This window comes from Vicugna pacos, unplaced genomic scaffold, assembly GCF_048564905.1.
Source record: "Vicugna pacos unplaced genomic scaffold, VicPac4 scaffold_20, whole genome shotgun sequence".
Taxonomy (NCBI): Eukaryota; Metazoa; Chordata; class Mammalia; order Artiodactyla; family Camelidae; genus Vicugna; species Vicugna pacos.
Genome location: NW_027328741.1, coordinates 29,723,606 through 29,750,716, shown reverse-complemented (window position 1 = coordinate 29,750,716; position 27,111 = coordinate 29,723,606). Strand labels below are relative to the sequence as shown.

Genomic DNA, 27,111 nt, shown 5'->3' with positions numbered 1-27,111 from the left:
CCAGCTTCTCTTCGTGTCTCCCCTAAAGTCGACTTCACCAGGACTGGGCAAGTCTGAGAGTACCTCGGAGCCTCACCAGTAAGCTGATGACAGGCAGATCTTCCACTGTCTGCTCTGAAAGGTTCTGGAAACTGACCTGTGAACTCAGGTCTTTGGGCAGCAGCAGTATCTCGAACTTACACAGCTTCCCGGACCAAACACCTAAGCCAAGCTCCACAGAGGGCGGCAGCCCCTCCATCACACTGATCCACCCACAGAACTCTGCCCGGTTACCTAGGATCCAACAGCCACAACAAGCCTCGCGGTACACACCAACATTCCACCTGGAATCCAACCGGTAACTGCCATCCCCAATGGCTGCTGCATCTTGTCAGTGTTGGGGGAGGGGCTGCATCCGACGAGAGGTGCCTAAGGTAAATGTGATTCTACCCACTAGCGTCCCATGGGCCTTTCTTCTTCCCTCTTTCCTTTTGTTCAGATCTGTATGCACAGTACCAATGGAGGGAAGTGGGTCCCTTTTTAGTTGATGGTTTCACACGTCTTTAAACTTTCTAACAGTTCACAGTACACAGAGACCCTCTAAAGGAGACTTATGTTCCTATGATATCCGTACACCCGGAATACATATGCGTCGCCTGATTTCTGCTGAAACACCCGCACTCTCAGGACATGGATCCATTTGTTTCATGGGGGCTGAAATTCCAGGAAATGAAACCAACCCCAATGTGCACTTTACTGTCTGTCTCTTTTGCTCTTAGTACACTTTGGCAGATCTACGTGCCTTTGTTATAGGCTTCTTACATTTCTTCTCTACGTAGCGTAGAATATGGCATTCCTTCATCCTGTCGGAAGACATACAAGTCTACATCACGGACTAGGAATCCATTTGATTCCAAATCGGCATTTGGGTTAGGTCACGATATGCTCTTATGAATCAATATTTACGAATATGAATGCACGCCTCTGATTTCCGAAGACAAGTGTGCTGAGTACATGCAAGCCGCGATACTGGGTCGATGCGTGCTGAATGATCCTTGACATCACCTTGAGTATTTTCTTTTGAATAATCATGATTCCCTTGGTAGATGTCAGCCAACCGTACCCTTTTGGTGCTTGTTTGTTGGTTTGATTCTTGGTTGGTCTGCTTCTTGCTTGTTTTGCAAACACGTCAGGCCATGCAGCTCTCCTTTCGCTTCAAACAGAGAGTCCAATAAGCTGATTCACTTAAGAGAGTGCTTCCAATCACCTATGATTTCCTGCTTCCCTCTCCCATCTTTAGCGTTTTGATGTCCTCCTTGCCTTCTTCTTGTTTCTTCTTTGCCACTCATGCTCTTCTTGCATTTCCAATAATGGTTTTCTTCTTTCCATTTCATCTTGCTGCTTTTCTATTCAGGGGAGTATTCTCAACCTTCCTTTTAGAAGAAGTTTTGAACTGCGGAATTCTTTTAAGATTTGCCAGTCTGTGGAATTCTCTAGCTCTGCCGTTATTAGAAATGGTGGTCCTGGGGCATAGGCTACCCTAGGTGGCCGCATTTGGCCATTCAGGATATGGTCTGTGTCCTGGCACTCCTCCCTGTCCTGCAATATTGCTGCCGAGATATCAGCTGAAACCCCTCTGGAGGTTCCCTTGTGACTATGTTGTTTCCTCCAGGTGCATTTTAAATCACTGGGATATTCGTGAACTTTGTTGATTTGAATCATACAGCTGCTGGTAGGTCTATTGGGATTCCACCTCCTTTGGATGCTGTGTAATCCCTGAATTCGCATAGATGATTCTTTCTTGGCTTTCAGCACGTTTCAGTCTGATTTTTCTACAGATACATTTTCAGACAGTTGTTGTTTCTTTATCTCTTGCTTTTCCATCTGGGACTCTTATGAACTCTAGTCTTTCATGCCCTGTCTTAACCCAGGATTCAACAGCAATGTTTCATTGGTTTGCACTTGCTTTCCTATGTCTGCTTCTGACCGAGGGATTTCTGTTCCCCTGCCTTCACAGTCATTCACGCGTCCCTCTGCATTATCTAGTCTGCTAAGGGCTGAATTTTGGCCCTGATATGATCACATCCATTGAGTTTTCTGATATTTTTTGGCTCGTCTTTAGACTTTCTCTTCCCCTTTTCTGATATTCTGCCTTTTGTGATTCTGAGACAATGTTATTCTTCAGGGTTTTCCAGACCTCCAGTTTCAACACTTGGTCTGGATAGCGTTTTGCAGTCTAGTTGTTTGAAAGCTTATCTTCTGGGCCTTCAATATCTTTGGAACTGAAAATGGTACTTCCTGTTTCTTTTACTGTACTTCTTCATCTCTACTGGTCAGGTAATATCAGGTATCTAATGTAGACTTCTAGGGCTTTGTTAAGTGAAAATTTTAGACTCTTGTCTCTACGCAATTCCATGGGATTTCTGTGAGGACAACTTCTCCTAGACATTGATGCCATATTCTGTTCCTGTGTGTGTTGTCTGGTATATCTCCAATTGCTGGTGTTGCATTTGTTGTGATGAACATCCCATACTATTTCGATTAACATAACTTCATTTCGATTACGCATATCTCACAATTCTAAAAGTGCGCAGGACACTTCCTCTTGTGGAAATGAGGCTTCTAAAGGTTCTCAGCTCTGCATTCTGCTCTATGTCATTTTGGAGTGTTTAAAAAAAAGCAAACTGAGAGTGCGCTTGTGCTTTGTAGTGCCACGGGAATGTCCCAATGAAAGCCGTTCTTCCCAGTGCTTCTCTGTCTACTGAAACACCAGTGGAAGCTCATCCATGGATGTCACACATCAGGGCCTGCTGGAATGATCCCGCAGACCTACCTTGGTGTCCTCGGTGCCGTACCGTGCCGGTGCCATCCAAAATGTAGCATCCGCTTTTGGGAGATAGTGCTGAAGGAAATGCTTCCTCTTCTCACGCTGTGGACTTGGACCACTCTTCCTTGGCCTCTCATCCTGGTGGCACGGGTGCACGAAAGCAACAACAGAGCTGTTGCGCATCCTATGCCTCAAACCAAACCATAATCCCAGCCCAGGTTATGAATGTAGCAGATCCTAAGGCTTTTCATTCTGATTTCAAACCCAAGGTCCCCTGGATCCCTCAGACCAGATGCACGATAGCTCTGATTCAGCCCCACACGTGCTCTATTGGCAAGATGCCCAATTGGTCCCTGGTCCTGCAGATGCACTGGGTGTGGCCATGGGACATATCGGTAATCTCAACCGTGCGACCAGTGTGGTTGCTTTATCATTGGTACACAGTTCGGTTTGCTCTCTTGATTCGACCCACCACATCCCACAATGCACTCCAGATCCCTGAGAATCAGCGTGAGCCATCATCCGTAGCCCTATCCCTCACTGAACGTTGCCTCTGCTACCTCAAATTTGGCAGCTCGCATCTTGGTCTCAGAATCAACTGTGGGGATATTTTGCGCTGGTTTCTTTGAGTTCTGTCAGCCAAGCATCTGCTGTGCACTCTTGTAAATCTCAGCACATCACCTTCAATCCCATGTCTCCTGTCTGCTTGAGAGTGTGCGTCCAAGGTAAACAGAATTTCACCCTTGTTGCTCCATCACCAGGGGTCAGACCCTGCACTGGTTTCCATTCCCTGCTTTGCCTTCTCCTGCTTCCAGGTGTCCTGAGGCCTCATCCTGTCTTTGGAAGTAACAGGCCTCTCTTCGGCAATTGTCCTGTGCCAAGGGCTGGGTGAGTGGATGTTTCCATTGCTCTGTACATGGGAGCGAGTGAGTGCAGGTTGCACTTCTTCTCTGCCAACTGGGCATCGATGAATCAACACTATCCATATACATTTCACAGAAATGTGATATTTGCTTAGCTCTTTGTTTCTATACAGCCTTGGTGGGAGGGATTGTCCGAAGACACCTGTTTTGACAGTGTGTTGATATCTCATTTGCAGTCTTTAAGAAGTTTAACAGAATTCATTTACATGTTTTGGGAGTATACGAAAATGAAGTTATTTTTTGAAACACACTGTATCGACCTAGAAGCCAGACTTGTCAATTTTGGTAACATTTTGTCAGCTCTACGGAAAACCTAGACAGAAAGAATGCAAACTTCCAGTCCAAACTCTTAAAGGGGTCATGTCAGCTCTTTACGGTTGAAGCCTCCGAAACCAACAGGAACCATGAAATAACTATTGGAAACATGAAATAACCCCCAACCTTGGATACACTTGTGCATGTGGTGCCCTTTACTCCCAGTGACACCTACTGGCCAATGTTGGCATTTCAAGGGGTAACATCCCTCTCTAGGAAAATACAAGAGGAAACAAACCAAATATATACATTGAGGTTTGAATCCAAAAGCACCTAGAGGCATTATAGCTAGGACAACCCTGCTGCAGTTATGCTAGTCTATTGAGAACCAGGTGTTCTTCTATCAGTGATGAGAACGATTAATCATCCGATCATGTTGGGTAAAGCCATTTAACGCAACCAAGTCTGCACCCCCATGATATAGTGCCCCCGGGGGCTTGACTCAATTGAAAGACGATCCACAGAAGCTGTGTCTTTAATGTCATTGGCGACTTTGACAGTACAGTTCACTTTCTGACATGTACTATTTACCTATACTGTCTTGAAAAACTGAGGCCTAATACAGATTCAAGTTCAGTCAAAGATTCCCCTCACTTACCACACTCCCTTCACCCCAGGGAAGACATAAACACAACATTTGCTGAATCTAGCGGAAGGCCATCGTTTCTAGGTGTGAGCTAAGTATTCAATTCCTATTGATTTCAGCCGAGACTATTTGACCTTTAAGGAGTTCACTGTTGTTCACAGAGTGTGAAGCTGGAGGAAGTCTGATTCTAGGAGGGGCTTGCTCTTCTCGTAATGGCTTCATTGCAGCTCAGGTACTGATCCTTCAAAATGGATGCCTGAGTGGAGGGGAGGGAAGGGCAAGTGCTTGCTAGCTAGGCCCAAACCTGGGAAAAGGCTTACCTGGGCTTGGTGAATTCTGGTCTGAATGGCTTGGGAATGCCCCTTGGGACGTGTGGATTCTCACGACCTCTTCCAAGAACAGGAGCGTTTTGATCATCTCTGCCATCTCTTCTCTTGCAGATGTCAGGGACCTTGGACCCGTTCTTGGAAAAGGGAATTGAGGAACTTCCTCAAGTCCACGTTGGCACTCCGTATGTTTCTGCCAGTATCAGCGAGGATCAATAGGTCTCATGAATGTCTTTTGAGCCTGGTATCCTCTACAGCTGTCTCCACGCCAGTATTCTCCATTGTAGCAGAACATCTCTCATCCATGTGTTCGCATCTCTCCTCAATCCGTGCAGCCAGCTTTTCGCCCAGCTTCTCTTCGTGTCTCCCCTAAAGTCGACTTCACCAGGACTGGGCAAGTCTGAGAGTACCTCGGAGCCTCACCAGTAAGCTGATGACAGGCAGATCTTCCACTGTCTGCTCTGAAAGGTTCTGGAAACTGACCTGTGAACTCAGGTCTTTGGGCAGCAGCAGTATCTCGAACTTACACAGCTTCCCGGACCAAACACCTAAGCCAAGCTCCACAGAGGGCGGCAGCCCCTCCATCACACTGATCCACCCACAGAACTCTGCCCGGTTACCTAGGATCCAACAGCCACAACAAGCCTCGCGGTACACACCAACATTCCACCTGGAATCCAACCGGTAACTGCCATCCCCAATGGCTGCTGCATCTTGTCAGTGTTGGGGGAGGGGCTGCATCCGACGAGAGGTGCCTAAGGTAAATGTGATTCTACCCACTAGCGTCCCATGGGCCTTTCTTCTTCCCTCTTTCCTTTTGTTCAGATCTGTATGCACAGTACCAATGGAGGGAAGTGGGTCCCTTTTTAGTTGATGGTTTCACACGTCTTTAAACTTTCTAACAGTTCACAGTACACAGAGACCCTCTAAAGGAGACTTATGTTCCTATGATATCCGTACACCCGGAATACATATGCGTCGCCTGATTTCTGCTGAAACACCCGCACTCTCAGGACATGGATCCATTTGTTTCATGGGGGCTGAAATTCCAGGAAATGAAACCAACCCCAATGTGCACTTTACTGTCTGTCTCTTTTGCTCTTAGTACACTTTGGCAGATCTACGTGCCTTTGTTATAGGCTTCTTACATTTCTTCTCTACGTAGCGTAGAATATGGCATTCCTTCATCCTGTCGGAAGACATACAAGTCTACATCACGGACTAGGAATCCATTTGATTCCAAATCGGCATTTGGGTTAGGTCACGATATGCTCTTATGAATCAATATTTACGAATATGAATGCACGCCTCTGATTTCCGAAGACAAGTGTGCTGAGTACATGCAAGCCGCGATACTGGGTCGATGCGTGCTGAATGATCCTTGACATCACCTTGAGTATTTTCTTTTGAATAATCATGATTCCCTTGGTAGATGTCAGCCAACCGTACCCTTTTGGTGCTTGTTTGTTGGTTTGATTCTTGGTTGGTCTGCTTCTTGCTTGTTTTGCAAACACGTCAGGCCATGCAGCTCTCCTTTCGCTTCAAACAGAGAGTCCAATAAGCTGATTCACTTAAGAGAGTGCTTCCAATCACCTATGATTTCCTGCTTCCCTCTCCCATCTTTAGGGTTTTGATGTCCTCCTTGCCTTCTTCTTGTTTCTTCTTTGCCACTCATGCTCTTCTTGCATTTCCAATAATGGTTTTCTTCTTTCCATTTCATCTTGCTGCTTTTCTATTCAGGGGAGTATTCTCAACATTCCTTTTAGAAGAAGTTTTGAACTGCGGAATTCTTTTAAGATTTGCCGGTCTGTGGAATTCTCTAGCTCTGCCGTTATTAGAAACGGTGGTCATGGGGCATAGGCTACCCTAGGTGGCCGCATTTGGCCATTCAGGATATGGTCTGTGTCCTGGCACTCCTCCCTGTCCTGCAATATTGCTGCCGAGATATCAGCTGAAACCCCTCTGGAGGTTCCCTTGTGACTATGTTGTTTCCTCCAGGTGCATTTTAAATCACTGGGATATTCGTGAACTTTGTTGATTTGAATCATACAGCTGCTGGTAGGTCTATTGGGATTCCACCTCCTTTGGATGCTGTGTAATCCCTGAATTCGCATAGATGATTCTTTCTTGGCTTTCAGCACGTTTCAGTCTGATTTTTCTACAGATACATTTTCAGACAGTTGTTGTTTCTTTATCTCTTGCTTTTCCATCTGGGACTCTTATGAACTCTAGTCTTTCATGCCCTGTCTTAACCCAGGATTCAACAGCAATGTTTCATTGGTTTGCACTTGCTTTCCTATGTCTGCTTCTGACCGAGGGATTTCTGTTCCCCTGTCTTCACAGTCATTCACGCGTCCCTCTGCATTATCTAGTCTGCTAAGGGCTGAATTTTGGCCCTGATATGATCACATCCATTGAGTTTTCTGATATTTTTTGGCTCGTCTTTAGACTTTCTCTTCCCCTTTTCTGATATTCTGCCTTTTGTGATTCTGAGACAATGTTGTTCTTCAGGGTTTTCCAGACCTCCAATTTCAACACTTGGTCTGGATAGCGTTTTGCAGTCTAGTTGTTTGAAAGCTTATCTTCTGGGCCTTCAATATCTTTGGAACTGAAAATGGTACTTCCTGTTTCTTTTACTGTACTTCTTCATCTCTACTGGTCAGGTAATATCAGGTATCTAATGTAGACTTCTAGGGCTTTGTTAAGTGAAAATTTTAGACTCTTGTCTCTACGCAATTCCATGGGATTTCTGTGAGGACAACTTCTCCTAGACATTGATGCCATATTCTGTTCCTGTGTGTGTTGTCTGGTATATCTCCAATTGCTGGTGTTGCATTTGTTGTGATGAACATCCCATACTATTTCGATTAGCATAACTTCATTTCGATTACGCATATCTCACAATTCTGAAAGTGCGCAGGACACTTCCTCTTGTGGAAATGAGGCTTCTAAAGGTTCTCAGCTCTGCATTCTGCTCTATGTCATTTTGGAGTGTTTAAAAAAAAGCAAACTGAGAGTGCGCTTGTGCTTTGTAGTGCCACGGGAATGTCCCAATGAAAGCCGTTCTTCCCAGTGCTTCTCTGTCTACTGAAACACCAGTGGAAGCTCATCCATGGATGTCACACATCAGGGCCTGCTGGAATGATCCCGCAGACCTACCTTGGTGTCCTCGGTGCCGTACCGTGCCGGTGCCATCCAAAATGTAGCATCCGCTTTTGGGAGATAGTGCTGAAGGAAGTGCTTCCTCTTCTCACGCTGTGGACTTGGACCACTCTTCCTTGGCCTCTCATCCTTGTGGCACGGGTGCACGAAGGCAACCACAGAGCTGTTGCGCATCCTATGCCTCAAACCAAACCATAATCCCAGCCCAGGTTATGAATGTAGCAGATCCTAAGGCTTTTCATTCTGATTTCAAACCCAAGGTCCCCTGGATCCCTCAGACCAGATGCACGATAGCTCTGATTCAGCCCCACACGTGCTCTATTGGCAAGATGCCCAATTGGTCCCTGGTCCTGCAGATGCACTGGGTGTGGCCATGGGACATATCGGTAATCTCAACCGCGCGACCAGTGTGGTTGCTTTATCATTGGTACACAGTTCGGTTTGCTCTCTTGATTCGACCCACCACATCCCACAATGCACTCCAGATCCCTGAGAATCAGCGTGAGCCATCATCTGTAGCCCTATCCCTCACTGAACGTTGCCTCTGCTACCTCAAATTTGGCAGCTCGCATCTTGGTCTCAGAATCAACTGTGGGGATATTTTGCGCTGGTTTCTTTGAGTTCTGTCAGCCAAGCATCTGCTGTGCACTCTTGTAAATCTCAGCACATCACCTTCAATCCCATGTCTCCTGTCCGCTTGAGAGTGTGCGTCCAAGGTAAACAGAGTTTCACCCTTGTTGCTCCATCACCAGGGGTCAGACCCTGCACTGGTTTCCATTCCCTGCTTTGCCTTCTCCTGCTTCCAGGTGTCCCGAGGCCTCATCCTGTCTTTGGAAGTAACAGGCCTCTCTTCGGCAAGTGTCCTGTGCCAAGGGCTGGGTGAGTGGATGTTTCCATTGCTCTGTACATGGGAGCGAGTGAGTGCAGGTTGCACTTCTTCTCTGCCAACTGGGCATCGATGAATCAACACTATCCAGATACATTTCACAGAAATGTGATATTTGCTTAGCTCTATGTTTCTATACAGCCTTGGTGGGAGGGATTGTCCGAAGACACCTGTTTTGACAGTGTGTTGATATCTCATTTGCAGTCTTTAAGAAGTTTAACAGAATTCATTTACATGTTTTGGGAGTATACGAAAATGAAGTTATTTTTTGAAACACACTGTATCGACCTAGAAGCCAGACTTGTCAATTTTGGTAACATTTTGTCAGCTCTACGGAAAACCTAGACAGAAAGAATGCAAACTTCCAGTCCAAACTCTTAAAGGGGTCATGTCAGCTCTTTACGGTTGAAGCCTCCGAAACCAACAGGAACCATGAAATAACTATTGGAAACATGAAATAACCCCCAACCTTGGATACACTTGTGCATGTGGTGCCCTTTACTCCCAGTGACACCTACTGGCCAATGTTGGCATTTCAAGGGGTAACATCCCTCTCTAGGAAAATACAAGAGGAAACAAACCAAATATATACATTGAGGTTTGAATCCAAAAGCACCTAGAGGCATTATAGCTAGGACAACCCTGCTGCAGTTATGCTAGTCTATTGAGAACCAGGTGTTCTTCTATCAGTGATGAGAACGATTAATCATCCGATCATGTTGGGTAAAGCCATTTAACGTAACCAAGTCTGCACCCCCATGATATAGTGCCCCCGGGGCTTGACTCAATTGAAAGACGATCCACAGAAGCTGTGTCTTTAATGTCATTGGTGACTTTTCCAGTACAGTTCACTTTCTGACATGTACTATTTACCGATACTGTCTTGAAAAACTGAGGCCTAATACAGATTCAAGTTCAGTCAAAGATTCCCCTCACTTACCACACTCCCTTCACCCCAGGGAAGACATAAACACAACATTTGCTGAATCTAGCGGAAGGCCATCGTTTCTAGGTGTGAGCTAAGTATTCAATTCCTATCGATTTCAGCCGAGACTATTTGACCTTTAAGGAGTTCACTGTTGTTCACAGAGTGTGAAGCTGGAGGAAGTCTGATTCTAGGAGGGGCTTGCTCTTCTCGTAATGGCTTCATTGCAGCTCAGGTACTGATCCTTCAAAATGGATGCCTGAGTGGAGGGGAGGGAAGGGCAAGTGCTTGCTAGCTAGGCCCAAACCTGGGAAAAGGCTTACCTGGGCTTGGTGAATTCTGGTCTGAATGGCTTGGGAATGCCCCTTGGGACGTGTGGATTCTCACGACCTCTTCCAAGAACAGGAGCGTTTTGATCATCTCTGCCATCTCTTCTCTTGCAGATGTCAGGGACCTTGGACCCGTTCTTGGAGAAGAGAATTGAGGAACTTCCTCAAGTCCACGTTGGCACTCCGTATGTTTCTGCCAGTATCAGCGAGGATCAATAGGTCTCATGAATGTCTTTTGAGCCTGGCATCCTCTACAGCTGTCTCCACGCCAGTATTCTCCATTGTAGCAGAACATCTCTCATCCATGTGTTCGCATCTCTCCTCAATCCGTGCAGCCAGCTTTTCGCCCAGCTTCTCTTCGTGTCTCCCCTAAAGTCGACTTCACCAGGACTGGGCAAGTCTGAGAGTACCTCGGAGCCTCACCAGTAAGCTGATGACAGGCAGATCTTCCACTGTCTGCTCTGAAAGGTTCTGGAAACTGACCTGTGAACTCAGGTCTTTGGGCAGCAGCAGTATCTCGAACTTACACAGCTTCCCGGACCAAACACCTAAGCCAAGCTCCACAGAGGGCGGCAGCCCCTCCATCACACTGATCCACCCACAGAACTCTGCCCGGTTACCTAGGATCCAACAGCCACAACAAGCCTCGCGGTACACACCAACATTCCACCTGGAATCCAACCGGTAACTGCCATCCCCAATGGCTGCTGCATCTTGTCAGTGTTGGGGGAGGGGCTGCATCCGACGAGAGGTGCCTAAGGTAAATGTGATTCTACCCACTAGCGTCCCATGGGCCTTTCTTCTTCCCTCTTTCCTTTTGTTCAGATCTGTATGCACAGTACCAATGGAGGGAAGTGGGTCCCTTTTTAGTTGATGGTTTCACACGTCTTTAAACTTTCTAACAGTTCACAGTACACAGAGACCCTCTAAAGGAGACTTATGTTCCTATGATATCCGTACACCCGGAATACATATGCGTCGCCTGATTTCTGCTGAAACACCCGCACTCTCAGGACATGGATCCATTTGTTTCATGGGGGCTGAAATTCCAGGAAATGAAACCAACCCCAATGTGCACTTTACTGTCTGTCTCTTTTGCTCTTAGTACACTTTGGCAGATCTACGTGCCTTTGTTATAGGCTTCTTACATTTCTTCTCTACGTAGCGTAGAATATGGCATTCCTTCATCCTGTCGGAAGACATACAAGTCTACATCACGGACTAGGAATCCATTTGATTCCAAATCGGCATTTGGGTTAGGTCACGATATGCTCTTATGAATCAATATTTACGAATATGAATGCACGCCTCTGATTTCCGAAGACAAGTGTGCTGAGTACATGCAAGCCGCGATACTGGGTCGATGCGTGCTGAATGATCCTTGACATCACCTTGAGTATTTTCTTTTGAATAATCATGATTCCCTTGGTAGATGTCAGCCAACCGTACCCTTTTGGTGCTTGTTTGTTGGTTTGATTCTTGGTTGGTCTGCTTCTTGCTTGTTTTGCAAACACGTCAGGCCATGCAGCTCTCCTTTCGCTTCAAACAGAGAGTCCAATAAGCTGATTCACTTAAGAGAGTGCTTCCAATCACCTATGATTTCCTGCTTCCCTCTCCCATCTTTAGGGTTTTGATGTCCTCCTTGCCTTCTTCTTGTTTCTTCTTTGCCACTCATGCTCTTCTTGCATTTCCAATAATGGTTTTCTTCTTTCCATTTCATCTTGCTGCTTTTCTATTCAGGGGAGTATTCTCAACATTCCTTTTAGAAGAAGTTTTGAACTGCGGAATTCTTTTAAGATTTGCCGGTCTGTGGAATTCTCTAGCTCTGCCGTTATTAGAAACGGTGGTCATGGGGCATAGGCTACCCTAGGTTGCCGCATTTGGCCATTCAGGATATGGTCTGTGTCCTGGCACTCCTCCCTGTCCTGCAATATTGCTGCCGAGATATCAGCTGAAACCCCTCTGGAGGTTCCCTTGTGACTATGTTGTTTCCTCCAGGTGCATTTTAAATCACTGGGATATTCGTGAACTTTGTTGATTTGAATCATACAGCTGCTGGTAGGTCTATTGGGATTCCACCTCCTTTGGATGCTGTGTAATCCCTGAATTCGCATAGATGATTCTTTCTTGGCTTTCAGCACGTTTCAGTCTGATTTTTCTACAGATACATTTTCAGACAGTTTTTGTTTCTTTATCTCTTGCTTTCCCATCTGGGACTCTTATGAACTCTAGTCTTTCATGCCCTGTCTTAACCCAGGATTCAACAGCAATGTTTCATTGGTTTGCACTTGCTTTCCTATGTCTGCTTCTGACCGAGGGATTTCTGTTCCCCTGTCTTCACAGTCATTCACGCGTCCCTCTGCATTATCTAGTCTGCTAAGGGCTGAATTTTGGCCCTGATATGATCACATCCATTGAGTTTTCTGATATTTTTTGGCTCGTCTTTAGACTTTCTCTTCCCCTTTTCTGATATTCTGCCTTTTGTGATTCTGAGACAATGTTGTTCTTCAGGGTTTTCCAGACCTCCAATTTCAACACTTGGTCTGGATAGCGTTTTGCAGTCTAGTTGTTTGAAAGCTTATCTTCTGGGCCTTCAATATCTTTGGAACTGAAAATGGTACTTCCTGTTTCTTTTACTGTACTTCTTCATCTCTACTGGTCAGGTAATATCAGGTATCTAATGTAGACTTCTAGGGCTTTGTTAAGTGAAAATTTTAGACTCTTGTCTCTACGCAATTCCATGGGATTTCTGTGAGGACAACTTCTCCTAGACATTGATGCCATATTCTGTTCCTGTGTGTGTTGTCTGGTATATCTCCAATTGCTGGTGTTGCATTTGTTGTGATGAACATCCCATACTATTTCGATTAGCATAACTTCATTTCGATTACGCATATCTCACAATTCTGAAAGTGCGCAGGACACTTCCTCTTGTGGAAATGAGGCTTCTAAAGGTTCTCAGCTCTGCATTCTGCTCTATGTCATTTTGGAGTGTTTAAAAAAAAGCAAACTGAGAGTGCGCTTGTGCTTTGTAGTGCCACGGGAATGTCCCAATGAAAGCAGTTCTTCCCAGTGCTTCTCTGTCTACTGAAACACCAGTGGAAGCTCATCCATGGATGTCACACATCAGGGCCTGCTGGAATGATCCCGCAGACCTACCTTGGTGTCCTCGGTGCCGTACCGTGCCGGTGCCATCCAAAATGTAGCATCCGCTTTTGGGAGATAGTGCTGAAGGAAATGCTTCCTCTTCTCACGCTGTGGACTTGGACCACTCTTCCTTGGCCTCTCATCCTTGTGGCACGGGTGCACGAAGGCAACCACAGAGCTGTTGCGCATCCTATGCCTCAAACCAAACCATAATCCCAGCCCAGGTTATGAATGTAGCAGATCCTAAGGCTTTTCATTCTGATTTCAAACCCAAGGTCCCCTGGATCCCTCAGACCAGATGCACGATAGCTCTGATTCAGCCCCACACGTGCTCTATTGGCAAGATGCCCAATTGGTCCCTGGTCCTGCAGATGCACTGGGTGTGGCCATGGGACATATCGGTAATCTCAACCGCGCGACCAGTGTGGTTGCTTTATCATTGGTACACAGTTCGGTTTGCTCTCTTGATTCGACCCACCACATCCCACAATGCACTCCAGATCCCTGAGAATCAGCGTGAGCCATCATCCGTAGCCCTATCCCTCACTGAACGTAGCCTCTGCTACCTCAAATTTGGCAGCTCGCATCTTGGTCTCAGAATCAACTGTGGGGATATTTTGCGCTGGTTTCTTTGAGTTCTGTCAGCCAAGAATCTGCTGTGCACTCTTGTAAATCTCAGCACATCACATTCAATCCCATGTCTCCTGTCCGCTTGAGAGTGTGCGTCCAAGGTAAACAGAGTTTCACCCTTGTTGCTCCATCACCAGGGGTCAGACCCTGCACTGGTTTCCATTCCCTGCTTTGCCTTCTCCTGCTTCCAGGTGTCCTGAGGCCTCATCCTGTCTTTGGAAGTAACAGGCCTCTCTTCGGCAATTGTCCTGTGCCAAGGGCTGGGTGAGTGGATGTTTCCATTGCTCTGTACATGGGAGTGAGTGAGTGCAGGTTGCACTTCTTCTCTGCCAACTGGGCATCGATGAATCAACACTATCCATATACATTTCACAGAAATGTGATATTTGCTTAGCTCTTTGTTTCTATACAGCCTTGGTGGGAGGGATTGTCCGAAGACACCTGTTTTGACAGTGTGTTGATATCTCATTTGCAGTCTTTAAGAAGTTTAACAGAATTCATTTACATGTTTTGGGAGTATACGAAAATGAAGTTATTTTTTGAAACACACTGTATCGACCTAGAAGCCAGACTTGTCAATTTTGGTAACATTTTGTCAGCTCTACGGAAAACCTAGACAGAAAGAATGCAAACTTCCAGTCCAAACTCTTAAAGGGGTCATGTCAGCTCTTTACGGTTGAAGCCTCCGAAACCAACAGGAACCATGAAATAACTATTGGAAACATGAAATAACCCCCAACCTTGGATACACTTGTGCATGTGGTGCCCTTTACTCCCAGTGACACCTACTGGCCAATGTTGGCATTTCAAGGGGTAACATCCCTCTCTAGGAAAATACAAGAGGAAACAAACCAAATATATACATTGAGGTTTGAATCCAAAAGCACCTAGAGGCATTATAGCTAGGACAACCCTGCTGCAGTTATGCTAGTCTATTGAGAACCAGGTGTTCTTCTATCAGTGATGAGAACGATTAATCATCCGATCATGTTGGGTAAAGCCATTTAACGCAACCAAGTCTGCACCCCCATGATATAGTGCCCCCGGGGGCTTGACTCAATTGAAAGACGATCCACAGAAGCTGTGTCTTTAATGTCATTGGCGACTTTGACAGTACAGTTCACTTTCTGACATGTACTATTTACCTATACTGTCTTGAAAAACTGAGGCCTAATACAGATTCAAGTTCAGTCAAAGATTCCCCTCACTTACCACACTCCCTTCACCCCAGGGAAGACATAAACACAACATTTGCTGAATCTAGCGGAAGGCCATCGTTTCTAGGTGTGAGCTAAGTATTCAATTCCTATCGATTTCAGCCGAGACTATTTGACCTTTAAGGAGTTCACTGTTGTTCACAGAGTGTGAAGCTGGAGGAAGTCTGATTCTAGGAGGGGCTTGCTCTTCTCGTAATGGCTTCATTGCAGCTCAGGTACTGATCCTTCAAAATGGATGCCTGAGTGGAGGGGAGGGAAGGGCAAGTGCTTGCTAGCTAGGCCCAAACCTGGGAAAAGGCTTACCTGGGCTTGGTGAATTCTGGTCTGAATGGCTTGGGAATGCCCCTTGGGACGTGTGGATTCTCACGACCTCTTCCAAGAACAGGAGCGTTTTGATCATCTCTGCCATCTCTTCTCTTGCAGATGTCAGGGACCTTGGACCCGTTCTTGGAGAAGAGAATTGAGGAACTTCCTCAAGTCCACGTTGGCACTCCGTATGTTTCTGCCAGTATCAGCGAGGATCAATAGGTCTCATGAATGTCTTTTGAGCCTGGTATCCTCTACAGCTGTCTCCACGCCAGTATTCTCCATTGTAGCAGAACATCTCTCATCCATGTGTTCGCATCTCTCCTCAATCCGTGCAGCCAGCTTTTCGCCCAGCTTCTCTTCGTGTCTCCCCTAAAGTCGACTTCACCAGGACTGGGCAAGTCTGAGAGTACCTCGGAGCCTCACCAGTAAGCTGATGACAGGCAGATCTTCCACTGTCTGCTCTGAAAGGTTCTGGAAACTGACCTGTGAACTCAGGTCTTTGGGCAGCAGCAGTATCTCGAACTTACACAGCTTCCCGGACCAAACACCTAAGCCAAGCTCCACAGAGGGCGGCAGCCCCTCCATCACACTGATCCACCCACAGAACTCTGCCCGGTTACCTAGGATCCAACAGCCACAACAAGCCTCGCGGTACACACCAACATTCCACCTGGAATCCAACCGGTAACTGCCATCCCCAATGGCTGCTGCATCTTGTCAGTGTTGGGGGAGGGGCTGCATCCGACGAGAGGTGCCTAAGGTAAATGTGATTCTACCCACTAGCGTCCCATGGGCCTTTCTTCTTCCCTCTTTCCTTTTGTTCAGATCTGTATGCACAGTACCAATGGAGGGAAGTGGGTCCCTTTTTAGTTGATGGTTTCACACGTCTTTAAACTTTCTAACAGTTCACAGTACACAGAGACCCTCTAAAGGAGACTTATGTTCCTATGATATCCGTACACCCGGAATACATATGCGTCGCCTGATTTCTGCTGAAACACCCGCACTCTCAGGACATGGATCCATTTGTTTCATGGGGGCTGAAATTCCAGGAAATGAAACCAACCCCAATGTGCACTTTACTGTCTGTCTCTTTTGCTCTTAGTACACTTTGGCAGATCTACGTGCCTTTGTTATAGGCTTCTTACATTTCTTCTCTACGTAGCGTAGAATATGGCATTCCTTCATCCTGTCGGAAGACATACAAGTCTACATCACGGACTAGGAATCCATTTGATTCCAAATCGGCATTTGGGTTAGGTCACGATATGCTCTTATGAATCAATATTTACGAATATGAATGCACGCCTCTGATTTCCGAAGACAAGTGTGCTGAGTACATGCAAGCCGCGATACTGGGTCGATGCGTGCTGAATGATCCTTGACATCACCTTGAGTATTTTCTTTTGAATAATCATGATTCCCTTGGTAGATGTCAGCCAACCGTACCCTTTTGGTGCTTGTTTGTTGGTTTGATTCTTGGTTGGTCTGCTTCTTGCTTGTTTTGCAAACACGTCAGGCCATGCAGCTCTCCTTTCGCTTCAAACAGAGAGTCCAATAAGCTGATTCACTTAAGAGAGTGCTTCCAATCACCTATGATTTCCTGCTTCCCTCTCCCATCTTTAGCGTTTTGATGTCCTCCTTGCCTTCTTCTTGTTTCTTCTTTGCCACTCATGCTCTTCTTGCATTTCCAATAATGGTTTTCTTCTTTCCATTTCATCTTGCTGCTTTTCTATTCAGGGGAGTATTCTCAACCTTCCTTTTAGAAGAAGTTTTGAACTGCTGAATTCTTTTAAGATTTGCCGGTCTGTGGAATTCTCTAGCTCTGCCGTTATTAGAAACGGTGGTCATGGGGCATAGGCTACCCTAGGTGGCCGCATTTGGCCATTCAGGATATGGTCTGTGTCCTGGCACTCCTCCCTGTCCTGCAATATTGCTGCCGAGATATCAGCTGAAACCCCTCTGGAGGTTCCCTTGTGACTATGTTGTTTCCTCCAGGTGCATTTTAAATCACTGGGATATTCGTGAACTTTGTTGATTTGAATCATACAGCTGCTGGTAGGTCTATTGGGATTCCACCTCCTTTGGATGCTGTGTAATCCCTGAATTCGCATAGATGATTCTTTCTTGGCTTTCAGCACGTTTCAGTCTGATTTTTCTACAGATACATTTTCAGACAGTTTTTGTTTCTTTATCTCTTGCTTTCCCATCTGGGACTCTTATGAACTCTAGTCTTTCATGCCCTGTCTTAACCCAGGATTCAACAGCAATGTTTCATTGGTTTGCACTTGCTTTCCTATGTCTGCTTCTGACCGAGGGATTTCTGTTCCCCTGTCTTCACAGTCATTCACGCGTCCCTCTGCATTATCTAGTCTGCTAAGGGCTGAATTTTGGCCCTGATATGATCACATCCATTGAGTTTTCTGATATTTTTTGGCTCGTCTTTAGACTTTCTCTTCCCCTTTTTTGATGTTCTGCCTTTTGTGATTCTGAGACAATGTTGTTCTTCAGGGTTTTCCAGACCTCCAATTTCAACACTTGGTCTGGATAGCGTTTTGCAGTCTAGTTGTTTGAAAGCTTATCTTCTGGGCCTTCAATATCTTTGGAACTGAAAATGGTACTTCCTGTTTCTTTTACTGTACTTCTTCATCTCTACTGGTCAGGTAATATCAGGTATCTAATGTAGACTTCTAGGGCTTTGTTAAGTGAAAATTTTAGACTCTTGTCTCTACGCAATTCCATGGGATTTCTGTGAGGACAACTTCTCCTAGACATTGATGCCATATTCTGTTCCTGTGTGTGTTGTCTGGTATATCTCCAATTGCTGGTGTTGCATTTGTTGTGATGAACATCCCATACTATTTCGATTAGCATAACTTCATTTCGATTACGCATATCTCACAATTCTGAAAGTGCACAGGACACTTCCTCTTGTGGAAATGAGGCTTCTAAAGGTTCTCAGCTCTGCATTCTGCTCTATGTCATTTTGGAGTGTTTAAAAAAAAGCAAACTGAGAGTGCGCTTGTGCTTTGTAGTGCCACGGGAATGTCCCAATGAAAGCAGTTCTTCCCAGTGCTTCTCTGTCTACTGAAACACCAGTGGAAGCTCATCCATGGATGTCACACATCAGGGCCTGCTGGAATGATCCCGCAGACCTACCTTGGTGTCCTCGGTGCCGTACCGTGCCGGTGCCATCCAAAATGTAGCATCCGCTTTTGGGAGATAGTGCTGAAGGAAATGCTTCCTCTTCTCACGCTGTGGACTTGGACCACTCTTCCTTGGCCTCTCATCCTTGTGGCACGGGTGCACGAAGGCAACCACAGAGCTGTTGCGCATCCTATGCCTCAAACCAAACCATAATCCCAGCCCAGGTTATGAATGTAGCAGATCCTAAGGCTTTTCATTCTGATTTCAAACCCAAGGTCCCCTGGATCCCTCAGACCAGATGCACGATAGCTCTGATTCAGCCCCACACGTGCTCTATTGGCAAGATGCCCAATTGGTCCCTGGTCCTGCAGATGCACTGGGTGTGGCCATGGGACATATCGGTAATCTCAACCGCGCGACCAGTGTGGTTGCTTTATCATTGGTACACAGTTCGGTTTGCTCTCTTGATTCGACCCACCACATCCCACAATGCACTCCAGATCCCTGAGAATCAGCGTGATCCATCATCCGTAGCCCTATCCCTCACTGAACGTAGCCTCTGCTACCTCAAATTTGGCAGCTCGCATCTTGGTCTCAGAATCAACTGTGGGGATATTTTGCGCTGGTTTCTTTGAGTTCTGTCAGCCAAGCATCTGCTGTGCACTCTTGTAAATCTCAGCACATCACCTTCAATCCCATGTCTCCTGTCCGCTTGAGAGTGTGCGTCCAAGGTAAACAGAGTTTCACCCTTGTTGCTCCATCACCAGGGGTCAGACCCTGCACTGGTTTCCATTCCCTGCTTTGCCTTCTCCTGCTTCCAGGTGTCCTGAGGCCTCATCCTGTCTTTGGAAGTAACAGGCCTCTCTTCGGCAATTGTCCTGTGCCAAGGGCTGGGTGAGTGGATGTTTCCATTGCTCTGTACATGGGAGCGAGTGAGTGCAGGTTGCACTTCTTCTCTGCCAACTGGGCATCGATGAATCAACACTATCCAGATACATTTCACAGAAATGTGATATTTGCTTAGCTCTTTGTTTCTATACAGCCTTGGTGGGAGGGATTGTCCGAAGACACCTGTTTTGACAGTGTGTTGATATCTCATTTGCAGTCTTTAAGAAGTTTAACAGAATTCATTTACATGTTTTGGGAGTATACGAAAATGAAGTTATTTTTTGAAACACACTGTATCGACCTAGAAGCCAGACTTGTCAATTTTGGTAACATTTTGTCAGCTCTACGGAAAACCTAGACAGAAAGAATGCAAACTTCCAGTCCAAACTCTTAAAGGGGTCATGTCAGCTCTTTACGGTTGAAGCCTCCGAAACCAACAGGAACCATGAAATAACTATTGGAAACATGAAATAACCCCCAACCTTGGATACACTTGTGCATGTGGTGCCCTTTACTCCCAGTGACACCTACTGGCCAATGTTGGCATTTCAAGGGGTAACATCCCTCTCTAGGAAAATACAAGAGGAAACAAACCAAATATATACATTGAGGTTTGAATCCAAAAGCACCTAGAGGCATTATAGCTAGGACAACCCTGCTGCAGTTATGCTAGTCTATTGAGAACCAGGTGTTCTTCTATCAGTGATGAGAACGATTAATCATCCGATCATGTTGGGTAAAGCCATTTAACGCAACCAAGTCTGCACCCCCATGATATAGTGCCCCCGGGGGCTTGACTCAATTGAAAGACGATCCACAGAAGCTGTGTCTTTAATGTCATTGGCGACTTTGACAGTACAGTTCACTTTCTGACATGTACTATTTACCTATACTGTCTTGAAAAACTGAGGCCTAATACAGATTCAAGTTCAGTCAAAGATTCCCCTCACTTACCACACTCCCTTCACCCCAGGGAAGACATAAACACAACATTTGCTGAATCTAGCGGAAGGCCATCGTTTCTAGGTGTGAGCTAAGTATTCAATTCCTATCGATTTCAGCCGAGACTATTTGACCTTTAAGGAGTTCACTGTTGTTCACAGAGTGTGAAGCTGGAGGAAGTCTGATTCTAGGAGGGGCTTGCTCTTCTCGTAATGGCTTCATTGCAGCTCAGGTACTGATCCTTCAAAATGGATGCCTGAGTGGAGGGGAGGGAAGGGCAAGTGCTTGCTAGCTAGGCCCAAACCTGGGAAAAGGCTTACCTGGGCTTGGTGAATTCTGGTCTGAATGGCTTGGGAATGCCCCTTGGGACGTGTGGATTCTCACGACCTCTTCCAAGAACAGGAGCGTTTTGATCATCTCTGCCATCTCTTCTCTTGCAGATGTCAGGGACCTTGGACCCGTTCTTGGAGAAGAGAATTGAGGAACTTCCTCAAGTCCACGTTGGCACTCCGTATGTTTCTGCCAGTATCAGCGAGGATCAATAGGTCTCATGAATGTCTTTTGAGCCTGGCATCCTCTACAGCTGTCTCCACGCCAGTATTCTCCATTGTAGCAGAACATCTCTCATCCATGTGTTCGCATCTCTCCTCAATCCGTGCAGCCAGCTTTTCGCCCAGCTTCTCTTCGTGTCTCCCCTAAAGTCGACTTCACCAGGACTGGGCAAGTCTGAGAGTACCTCGGAGCCTCACCAGTAAGCTGATGACAGGCAGATCTTCCACTGTCTGCTCTGAAAGGTTCTGGAAACTGACCTGTGAACTCAGGTCTTTGGGCAGCAGCAGTATCTCGAACTTACACAGCTTCCCGGACCAAACACCTAAGCCAAGCTCCACAGAGGGCGGCAGCCCCTCCATCACACTGATCCACCCACAGAACTCTGCCCGGTTACCTAGGATCCAACAGCCACAACAAGCCTCGCGGTACACACCAACATTCCACCTGGAATCCAACCGGTAACTGCCATCCCCAATGGCTGCTGCATCTTGTCAGTGTTGGGGGAGGGGCTGCATCCGACGAGAGGTGCCTAAGGTAAATGTGATTCTACCCACTAGCGTCCCATGGGCCTTTCTTCTTCCCTCTTTCCTTTTGTTCAGATCTGTATGCACAGTACCAATGGAGGGAAGTGGGTCCCTTTTTAGTTGATGGTTTCACACGTCTTTAAACTTTCTAACAGTTCTCAGTACACAGAGACCCTCTAAAGGAGACTTATGTTCCTATGATATCCGTACACCCGGAATACATATGCGTCGCCTGATTTCTGCTGAAACACCCGCACTCTCAGGACATGGATCCATTTGTTTCATGGGGGCTGAAATTCCAGGAAATGAAACCAACCCCAATGTGCACTTTACTGTCTGTCTCTTTTGCTCTTAGTACACTTTGGCAGATCTACGTGCCTTTGTTATAGGCTTCTTACATTTCTTCTCTACGTAGCGTAGAATATGGCATTCCTTCATCCTGTCGGAAGACATACAAGTCTACATCACGGACTAGGAATCCATTTGATTCCAAATCGGCATTTGGGTTAGGTCACGATATGCTCTTATGAATCAATATTTACGAATATGAATGCACGCCTCTGATTTCCGAAGACAAGTGTGCTGAGTACATGCAAGCCGCGATACTGGGTCGATGCGTGCTGAATGATCCTTGACATCACCTTGAGTATTTTCTTTTGAATAATCATGATTCCCTTGGTAGATGTCAGCCAACCGTACCCTTTTGGTGCTTGTTTGTTGGTCTGATTCTTGGTTGGTCTGCTTCTTGCTTGTTTTGCAAACACGTCAGGCCATGCAGCTCTCCTTTCGCTTCAAACAGAGAGTCCAATAAGCTGATTCACTTAAGAGAGTGCTTCCAATCACCTATGATTTCCTGCTTCCCTCTCCCATCTTTAGGGTTTTGATGTCCTCCTTGCCTTCTTCTTGTTTCTTCTTTGCCACTCATGCTCTTCTTGCATTTCCAATAATGGTTTTCTTCTTTCCATTTCATCTTGCTGCTTTTCTATTCAGGGGAGTATTCTCAACCTTCCTTTTAGAAGAAGTTTTGAACTGCTGAATTCTTTTAAGATTTGCCGGTCTGTGGAATTCTCTAGCTCTGCCGTTATTAGAAACGGTGGTCATGGGGCATAGGCTACCCTAGGTGGCCGCATTTGGCCATTCAGGATATGGTCTGTGTCCTGGCACTCCTCCCTGTCCTGCAATATTGCTGCCGAGATATCAGCTGAAACCCCTCTGGAGGTTCCCTTGTGACTATGTTGTTTCCTCCAGGTGCATTTTAAATCACTGGGATATTCGTGAACTTTGTTGATTTGAATCATACAGCTGCTGGTAGGTCTATTGGGATTCCACCTCCTTTGGATGCTGTGTAATCCCTGAATTCGCATAGATGATTCTTTCTTGGCTTTCAGCACGTTTCAGTCTGATTTTTCTACAGATACATTTTCAGACATTTTTTGTTTCTTTATCTCTTGCTTTTCCATCTGGGACTCTTATGAACTCTAGTCTTTCATGCCCTGTCTTAACCCAGGATTCAACAGCAATGTTTCATTGGTTTGCACTTGCTTTCCTATGTCTGCTTCTGACCGAGGGATTTCTGTTCCCCTGTCTTCACAGTCATTCACGCGTCCCTCTGCATTATCTAGTCTGCTAAGGGCTGAATTTTGGCCCTGATATGATCACATCCATTGAGTTTTCTGATATTTTTTGGCTCGTCTTTAGACTTTCTCTTCCCCTTTTCTGATATTCTGCCTTTTGTGATTCTGAGACAATGTTGTTCTTCAGGGTTTTCCAGACCTCCAATTTCAACACTTGGTCTGGATAGCGTTTTGCAGTCTAGTTGTTTGAAAGCTTATCTTCTGGGCCTTCAATATCTTTGGAACTGAAAATGGTACTTCCTGTTTCTTTTACTGTACTTCTTCATCTCTACTGGTCAGGTAATATCAGGTATCTAATGTAGACTTCTAGGGCTTTGTTAAGTGAAAATTTTAGACTCTTGTCTCTACGCAATTCCATGGGATTTCTGTGAGGACAACTTCTCCTAGACATTGATGCCATATTCTGTTCCTGTGTGTGTTGTCTGGTATATCTCCAATTGCTGGTGTTGCATTTGTTGTGATGAACATCCCATACTATTTCGATTAGCATAACTTCATTTCGATTACGCATATCTCACAATTCTGAAAGTGCGCAGGACACTTCCTCCTGTGGAAATGAGGCTTCTAAAGGTTCTCAGCTCTGCATTCTGCTCTATGTCATTTTGGAGTGTTTAAAAAAAAGCAAACTGAGAGTGCGCTTGTGCTTTGTAGTGCCACGGGAATGTCCCAATGAAAGCAGTTCTTCCCAGTGCTTCTCTGTCTACTGAAACACCAGTGGAAGCTCATCCATGGATGTCACACATCAGGGCCTGCTGGAATGATCCCGCAGACCTACCTTGGTGTCCTCGGTGCCGTACCGTGCCGGTGCCATCCAAAATGTAGCATCCGCTTTTGGGAGATAGTGCTGAAGGAAATGCTTCCTCTTCTCACGCTGTGGACTTGGACCACTCTTCCTTGGCCTCTCATCCTTGTGGCACGGGTGCACGAAGGCAACCACAGAGCTGTTGCGCATCCTATGCCTCAAACCAAACCATAATCCCAGCCCAGGTTATGAATGTAGCAGATCCTAAGGCTTTTCATTCTGATTTCAAACCCAAGGTCCCCTGGATCCCTCAGACCAGATGCACGATAGCTCTGATTCAGCCCCACACGTGCTCTATTGGCAAGATGCCCAATTGGTCCCTGGTCCTGCAGATGCACTGGGTGTGGCCATGGGACATATCGGTAATCTCAACCGCGCGACCAGTGTGGTTGCTTTATCATTGGTACACAGTTCGGTTTGCTCTCTTGATTCGACCCACCACATCCCACAATGCACTCCAGATCCCTGAGAATCAGCGTGAGCCATCATCCGTAGTCCTATCCCTCACTGAACGTTGCCTCTGCTACCTCAAATTTGGCAGCTCGCATCTTGGTCTCAGAATCAACTGTGGGGATATTTTGCGCTGGATTCTTTGAGTTCTGTCAGCCAAGCATCTGCTGTGCACTCTTGTAAATCTCAGCACGTCACCTTCAATCCCATGTCTCCTGTCTGCTTGAGAGTGTGCGTCCAAGGTAAACAGAGTTTCACCCTTGTTGCTCCATCACCAGGGGTCAGACCCTGCACTGGTTTCCATTCCCTGCTTTGCCTTCTCCTGCTTCCAGGTGTCCCGAGGCCTCATCCTGTCTTTGGAAGTAACAGGCCTCTCTTCGGCAATTGTCCTGTGCCAAGGGCTGGGTGAGTGGATGTTTCCATTGCTCTGTACATGGGAGCGAGTGAGTGCAGGTTGCACTTCTTCTCTGCCAACTGGGCATCGATGAATCAACACTATCCAGATACATTTCACAGAAATGTGATATTTGCTTAGCTCTTTGTTTCTATACAGCCTTGGTGGGAGGGATTGTCCGAAGACACCTGTTTTGACAGTGTGTTGATATCTCATTTGCAGTCTTTAAGATGTTTAACAGAATTCATTTACATGTTTTGGGAGTATACGAAAATGAAGTTATTTTTTGAAACACACTGTATCGACCTAGAAGCCAGACTTGTCAATTTTGGTAACATTTTGTCAGCTCTACGGAAAACCTAGACAGAAAGAATGCAAACTTCCAGTCCAAACTCTTAAAGGGGTCATGTCAGCTCTTTACGGTTGAAGCCTCCGAAACCAACAGGAACCATGAAATAACTATTGGAAACATGAAATAACCCCCAACCTTGGATACACTTGTGCATGTGGTGCCCTTTACTCCCAGTGACACCTACTGGCCAATGTTGGCATTTCAAGGGGTAACATCCCTCTCTAGGAAAATACAAGAGGAAACAAACCAAATATATACATTGAGGTTTGAATCCAAAAGCACCTAGAGGCATTATAGCTAGGACAACCCTGCTGCAGTTATGCTAGTCTATTGAGAACCAGGTGTTCTTCTATCAGTGATGAGAACGATTAATCATCCGATCATGTTGGGTAAAGCCATTTAACGCAACCAAGTCTGCACCCCCATGATATAGTGCCCCCGGGGGCTTGACTCAATTGAAAGACGATCCACAGAAGCTGTGTCTTTAATGTCATTGGCGACTTTGACAGTACAGTTCACTTTCTGACATGTACTATTTACCTATACTGTCTTGAAAAACTGAGGCCTAATACAGATTCAAGTTCAGTCAAAGATTCCCCTCACTTACCACACTCCCTTCACCCCAGGGAAGACATAAACACAACATTTGCTGAATCTAGCGGAAGGCCATCGTTTCTAGGTGTGAGCTAAGTATTCAATTCCTATCGATTTCAGCCGAGACTATTTGACCTTTAAGGAGTTCACTGTTGTTCACAGAGTGTGAAGCTGGAGGAAGTCTGATTCTAGGAGGGGCTTGCTCTTCTCGTAATGGCTTCATTGCAGCTCAGGTACTGATCCTTCAAAATGGATGCCTGAGTGGAGGGGAGGGAAGGGCAAGTGCTTGCTAGCTAGGCCCAAACCTGGGAAAAGGCTTACCTGGGCTTGGTGAATTCTGGTCTGAATGGCTTGGGAATGCCCCTTGGGACGTGTGGATTCTCACGACCTCTTCCAAGAACAGGAGCGTTTTGATCATCTCTGCCATCTCTTCTCTTGCAGATGTCAGGGACCTTGGACCCGTTCTTGGAGAAGAGAATTGAGGAACTTCCTCAAGTCCACGTTGGCACTCCGTATGTTTCTGCCAGTATCAGCGAGGATCAATAGGTCTCATGAATGTCTTTTGAGCCTGGTATCCTCTACAGCTGTCTCCACGCCAGTATTCTCCATTGTAGCAGAACATCTCTCATCCATGTGTTCGCATCTCTCCTCAATCCGTGCAGCCAGCTTTTCGCCCAGCTTCTCTTCGTGTCTCCCCTAAAGTCGACTTCACCAGGACTGGGCAAGTCTGAGAGTACCTCGGAGCCTCACCAGTAAGCTGATGACAGGCAGATCTTCCACTGTCTGCTCTGAAAGGTTCTGGAAACTGACCTGTGAACTCAGGTCTTTGGGCAGCAGCAGTATCTCGAACTTACACAGCTTCCCGGACCAAACACCTAAGCCAAGCTCCACAGAGGGCGGCAGCCCCTCCATCACACTGATCCACCCACAGAACTCTGCCCGGTTACCTAGGATCCAACAGCCACAACAAGCCTCGCGGTACACACCAACATTCCACCTGGAATCCAACCGGTAACTGCCATCCCCAATGGCTGCTGCATCTTGTCAGTGTTGGGGGAGGGGCTGCATCCGACGAGAGGTGCCTAAGGTAAATGTGATTCTACCCACTAGCGTCCCATGGGCCTTTCTTCTTCCCTCTTTCCTTTTGTTCAGATCTGTATGCACAGTACCAATGGAGGGAAGTGGGTCCCTTTTTAGTTGATGGTTTCACACGTCTTTAAACTTTCTAACAGTTCACAGTACACAGAGACCCTCTAAAGGAGACTTATGTT

General features: G+C 46.2%; 1 long non-coding RNA gene across 1 annotated transcript; it reads left to right on the top strand.

Moving 5' to 3' along the window:
- Window positions 1–16,175: 16,175 nt before the first annotated feature.
- LOC140694191 (uncharacterized) lies at window positions 16,176–21,187 on the top strand. The gene is made up of 4 exons (XR_012069932.1): window positions 16,176–16,321; window positions 19,530–19,602; window positions 20,658–20,770; window positions 20,979–21,187. It is a non-coding gene; the product is annotated as an uncharacterized lncRNA (long non-coding RNA).
- Window positions 21,188–27,111: the final 5,924 nt, after the last annotated feature.